At 42.8% G+C, this 6,530-nt stretch overlaps 1 non-coding gene across 1 annotated transcript; it reads left to right on the forward strand.

The window, feature by feature from the left end:
* Nucleotides 1–4,487: 4,487 nt before the first annotated feature.
* Nucleotides 4,488–4,622, forward strand: LOC116081329. Its single transcript, XR_004114826.1, has one exon. It is a non-coding gene; the product is annotated as a small nucleolar RNA SNORA17 (small nucleolar RNA).
* The last annotated feature ends 1,908 nt before the right edge of the window (nt 4,623–6,530 follow it).

The raw sequence follows: 6,530 nt of genomic DNA on the forward strand, positions 1-6,530 counted from the left end.
AATACAATTTCCAGTGCAGAAACAACTTTATAAAGTTTTATGGCACCATAACAAAGAAAGTGATAAATCAAAACATTAAAAAATAATTGATAGGGATGTCTGAGAAGCAGATGCAAGACTGAGAGAACCACTCTAGAGTTTGGATGTTATCTGACAGTATTCTTAGCCTTGGTGAAGAACAGAGTTCCATCAATACATTCCAAAAGTTTTTAATCTTTTGTCAGGATGTTAGATCTGACATAGAGCTGGCCAATGAATGGCTATTTAGTAGATTAAAGATCGCCCAAGATAAATTGTGCTACAGAACTGGAACGTTCCAATCTTGTCACATCGTTGGAACTTTAATTAGTCAAATCAACCTACAGAAACATTTTCTTTCCAGTGATTTCCATCCACAATATAGAAGTGTGCAGTGTCTCTGCCACCACCACGGCCAGCAGAGGAAAGATCTGTGGGAAGCAAGAAGGCAGTCCAGAAACATGAGTAAGTAGACAGTGTTAGTTAAAACTTCAGGAGTCTGACCCCAAGTAGTTTATTTTAAGCATATTTAAAGACAGCAGAATTTGTTGAAAACTTTCCTGGTGATAATTAACTCAACCCAAGTATACAATAACGCACAAAATAAGCTAAATAAAGATTGAACGTGACTACATTGAAACTCTTTATAAAGTACGTGTGACACCTTTAAAAGATGGGTTCTACGGATTGACTGGAAAAAAACATGCTTACAACAAGGGTCTGGGGGAGGGTTCCATGTGGACTATGACCATGAAGGTAGCACAAAGATCACCAGGCTATTACTCGTGTCTGTTGTCTGCCTTCTGGGTGAATAACAGGTTTTATGACCCTTCATTTGAAGGAATAACTTGTGTGTCTAACACTTTAGGTTTCCCTTATGCTCATTTATGAGTGCAATGATTTCTGTGCCTCCCGCATCTCTCCCTTTTTAGTTTTGTAAAGAGAAAATTGTGGCTGTAACAGAGATCAAGATTGAATTCATTGCCTGTGTGGCTAGTTTAACACAGGCGAGTACAACAGAATTGTAAGGATAACTAACAGAAGACCAAGGACCAAGGAAAAGGGAAAGTCATCTTAAGCATGGTGCCCACTCAAAGGTCTCAAAGTATGCATTAGCAAAATCCTTTATTATCACAGAAAAACAGTAGCAGACATGCGTAAAGGGAAGGCAAAACTGATTTTCTTTAAACTATTGACACAGGGTACATAGACCAACTCCAAATCAGAGAAGACTGGGGTTTCCAAATGTAGGACAGAGGGTTACCAAAAGCTAAATACATTTGAACAGAAAGTCACAGAAGGCATGGATTATAGATAAGTCACAGGTTTGTGGCTTGTCCTTTCTGTAAAGTTTGAAAAGGCTCCCATGGTGTGGCCCCACTTGTGCCTCATCTGAGGAAGCCTTACTGAGTCCTGTAGATTCTCCGTAAGGCTTTTGCACTGCCAGGAAGGTCACAGAGTTTACTGTACAGATATAACATGTGGATATAAGTGGTATCAGATTGCCATTGATTCAGTAACAAGCTTTCACAAATGTCTTTACCATTCAGCTCTGGAGGATCTGGGGAGAATCTATTTCTTTATGAACCCTTTACCACTCCTATGCTGCCCAAATCTCTTGGCTTGTGGCCCTTTCCTCAATATCATCAAAGTCAACACCCTGGCATCTTCTAATTCTCTTACCCTGCTCCATGTCTAACCCCAACTCATTTTGTCTTTGAGCTTCCTGAATCTTTCTTATGCAATAAATATTGGACCACTCCCTAATCCAGCATGATTCTCTCTTAAGATCATTCATTTCATAGAATCTTAAAGTCTCTTTTGCATGGAGGGTCACACATTCACAAGTTCCAGAATTTGACATACAGGTATCTTGTAGATTGTTGTTCTTTCTGACATAATGATTAAAAAGAAAACATGTAGAGATAAATGGTTTAGCTGCACTTGTAGGAATACAGTCTTAGACTCAACTTTAAGATGTAATAAGAGAGTGGGAGTCTGTGGGACAGCTAACAGTCTATATGGTTCCTTCAATAGAGAGCATCTAAGAAGTAAATCTTGCCTACATATGTTGGCCTCCTGTGAAGAAGAAAGCTATAGGCATAATGTTTTGTGCACTGTGTAAAGTTTATCCTTGTATTGTTCAAATGCTCATTTCTCTGTCCCAATATCGTATTTCAGTACAGATACAGCATTGTAATGCTTATGTCAAGAACCACATGTCTCAAGTTTATGTAAACAATGCTTACCATTTATTCTCTGCCTTGTCAATAAAAGCTGATCAACCAAAGGCTGAGCAGAAGAGAGAATAGGGTGGAACTTCTGCCAGCCAGAGAATGGGGAGAGAGAGATGGAGCAAGAGAGGAGACATCATGAGAGTTCATCTGGAGCATGGAAAACCCTAAATGCAAATATTAGGGGCATTTTTGGCTGGGAAGTAGCCAAATTCGTTTATATGATTAATATAGATAAATGACTCCCCAGGTATTGCGGTGAAGCTTGATTAAATGAATCTTGGTCCCTATGTCATTACTGGGGAACTAGCTAGGAGAAAGAAAAACAGTGCTGTATTAATTTACCAAATACATTTATATTCAAAATTGCCTTAACAGAAAGCTGCCTAGAAAGATATGCAAGAGAGGAGGTATTTACTAAAGCCTGTGAAATAATCTCAGAATAGCTACCCATTGGAGCATTTTAGTTTCCAAACAATTTTTAATTCTTAACCAGAAAAAGATGCCATGAAATATACCACCTCACGATCCAATGACTTAAAACAATTAGTCTAGAGTTGTACTATAACTTCAATGGAATGTACTGGAATAGGTAGCCAATCCCAGACTGGCAGAATCTCTGTAGTTCTTCATGTTGGCTTCTTGGCCTGGGGGTCAGCTGTCTGCAGACTTGTCTATGATGACTTTAGCTGAGCAACTGGCTCTCTTCCATGTGTTCACAGGTACACATCTCTTATCCATTAATTAGTTTAGCAAGAGTATATTCTCAACCAGCAGAAAAGCCACAGACATGAAAGATACATGGATTTTCTCCAGACTCTTGCTTGCTCCATGTTTCTTAACATCCTATTTGCCACAGTTAGAATAAGGGCCAAGTGAACTGGAGGAACTACAAAGACATAGATCAAAGGCCAAAGGAAAACTGAGCAGGAAGGGCTACACTTAGCTTATAGATAGTCTGCTACATGCCTATACTTAGCTTTCCTAGTTATCAAAGCATTTGACAGAGAGGACTCCATGCACTAATGTATCTCCTTAAAACTAGAAAGATTTTGATAATTTAGCTCTTTCACACATACAGCAAAATCCTTCACTGTCAACTGTTATTATTGTTGTTATTATTATTACAGAAAGACAGGTTTTACCCAAATTACCACCACTGGGTTCATGAACCCAACTCCATCCAGTTCAGAAGAGACTGAAGCTTCCAAGTAGAGAAGTTTCCTGGAGTCTGAAGCACCTCTAGAACACTAAATAAGCAGTCTAAAAACTGTTTAGCTTAAACCCATATCTATCTGCTCAGTTGAAATAGCAATATTTAGTAGAATGCTGGAAGGCTTTTCCATACAACACTGCAGGTTGATAGGTATATTCCTCATACGACTTCACAGCCAACCTGAACCTACTATGTTTCTTCCAATTTGAAAGGAGAAATAATTCACTAAAAAGCAAGGAAACAGTGACATGTAAGTTCTCTTTTTCCTGTGAAGCCCTGTGAAGTGAGTTAGCTTCCTAACACCATGCTAATAACACAGTTCTGGCTTTGGCCACTGTTGGGGTCCAGGAGTTGCCCCACAACCACTGATCTGTCAGACAGGGATAGTTTATTGGACACACATCCTAAGACTGATCAATCAGGACTATAGCTCAGCATTCGGGGGCTGGGACTACAGCGAATATCTTTCTCTGTCAGCCTATAAAGGCTAAAACTTCAATAAGCACGTGCAGGAAACATTGCCCGGTAGTCAGCTCTGACTCAAGCTACTTTAGACATAACAGTTCATGTTGACCTTTCGTTCAATGAGTTCTATGTAAAGCTTTGTGGAATTTCTTAAGACTAACAAACCTCATACAGAACATAACAGGATATATGATCATCAGCATGACCCTGCTCTGAGTCAAGTTATTTTTCTTTGTCAATGACTGGAAGGCATATTACAGCAACAATGTGAAATAGCTGGTAGGCATGGAACAAAATGACTACAGTTATGCTGGGGACAGGGCAGGCCTCAACAGTCACACATATAACAAGTGTGGAGGCAGGACTAACTCCAGACCATGCAGCTTTAAAACTAGTGTTTATTCCCAAGCTCTGTATTTATTTATAATCAGAATCTGCCCTGTAGTGGCCAGAATTTGGAGCAAATGGGCCCATTTGGCTATTTCCATGATCTATTCACTCCTAAGTCTTAAAGAAAAAAATCATCCTAAATCGAAAAAGTATACCAAAACAATCCTGCCCCTAGAAGCATTGCAAGTGTGGCAGCTGCTGTGTCACATGTGCGTCAGTAGGTGGCAGAGAGGAGAAACATTATACCTATGCTCAGTGTTCAGACCTGTGAACATCTGAATGATTGGTAGCCTAACGTTCCCTGAAAAAGGTAAGCCTAGAATGACCACCAATCCAGTACCAGGGGGGCCGGGACAGGAGCTAGCCTGAGACAACTACTAGTACAGCTCTTTGTAGGCCTGGACAAGCTTCCAGGGTGGGGAGTGAGCAGGACTCCGCATGGGGCTACACCAAGATGATCACCAGTCTGGTGCTATGGGGCCCAGAGAGGAAGCTAGCCTGAGATAACTTTGCAGGCCTGGGTGTGGGGGCAGACCATGCCTGTGCTGACTCTTGTCCAGAGTCTTAATGCAGAGGCAGGACATAACACTCCTGAGACCACTCCTGACACTCAGAGACCACCACCACCCCAGCAACACCAAGAGGAACAGGTGAGTGGTAGAGAAATGGAAGAAAAAGAGAAACAGAAGGATGTGGGCATAATGAAGAGAGGCACAATTGGAGTCTTGAGGGCAATGAGGAGCAGCCTGATGTGAGTATTGATACCATCTGGGACCACGGTGCAGTCCTGGCCTGTGCTGCCACCTGGGGAGAACTGTGTCCACAGCCCTACAGCAGTAGGGATCTCTTACCACCAAAGGCCATGAGGGCATCCCTGGTCTGGGCTACTGCCCAGGGACATGTTGACATCTGAGAGCTGTGCAGAACTGGCCCCACCTCTCACCTGGGCATCATGGAAGAGCTGGCCCTGGGATCCTGAGAGCAGGAGAGTTGAACCTACCCATAGCCAGCTGCGATACCTAGAGAGTGGGCCCTGCCACTCATCCCCCAGGCAGCGGCATGGACGAGGGAAAGATACTCTCCTCCACACTCAGTATCCTTTGCAATCTACAGCAGGCAGAAGAGCTGTCATCAACGTGGGAGAGCTGTCCCTGCCCCTCACCTACTGTAGCACTCAGGAAAGAGGGTCCGCACCTCACCTGGGAATCACAGTAGAGCTGACCCTGGTGGTAGGGGCACAGGAGAGCCATGCCTGAGGTGTGAGCATGGGAGAGCTGGTCCGGCAACATGACTGCTGTGTGACAGCAGGGATGAGGAGATATGTCCTTTTTCTCCTCCCTTGGAGAGCAGGCCTGCACCTCACCTGGGCAGCATAGTAGAGTCAGTCCTGAAGGCATGAGTGTGGATGAGCCAGCCCAGTGTGCATGAGGGCTAGAGAGCTGGTCCTGTCCCTTGCTAGCTGTAGCATGGTTGGATGGGCTAGCTGGGGCAGGGCAGGAGAGCTGGCGCTGGTGGTGTGGGTGAGGAAGAGCTGGCAGGGTCACCAGCTCAGATACATCCTAGGCCCAGATCTAGGGATCTGAATTGACCCACCCCAACATCTAGCCAATCCATGAACTGCTGGAGTGTGTGAAGGGGTCGATCCTACTGATCCAAAACTACAGGCTCTCCATGACACAGAGCAACAACAGGATATCCCATAGGAGTCCTAGTGAGGTTCGAGTATGAATAGAGTAGACAAAGCCGGAGGCCTTGAACCAGATAAACCACTCAGTGCAATGAGCATTTGCAAGCAACGAAGTGTGGACAAAGGGTATACTGTGAACCACACTGTGGCACACTGCAGCTTCCACAAGATTTTTTTTTCTGGGAGAAAGTATAAGGGTGAAGGCAAGTTAGAGGGGAGGAAAAGATGAGTGGGATTGAGATCTATAATGAGAAATTCACAAAGAACCAATAAAATGTTTTAAACAACAAAAATTTCATTAAACTTTTAAAATAGAAAGTAAATTATTAATTTTTTTCTAATATCTTAGAAAATAACTTTTTAAAAATGAAGTATTACTTAGATTTTTTGTTTACTTACTAACTTACTTATAAAATCTTTGATTCGGAGAGAGATCTATGTCAGTCAAGGGCAAGACAACTGAACTCTATGTGCCCGCCAGGGGACATGTGCCAAGGCTCATTCTTTTTCTGACATTCTT

The sequence above is a fragment of the Mastomys coucha genome, unplaced genomic scaffold, assembly GCF_008632895.1.
Source record: "Mastomys coucha isolate ucsf_1 unplaced genomic scaffold, UCSF_Mcou_1 pScaffold6, whole genome shotgun sequence".
NCBI classification, from domain to species: domain Eukaryota; kingdom Metazoa; phylum Chordata; class Mammalia; order Rodentia; family Muridae; genus Mastomys; species Mastomys coucha.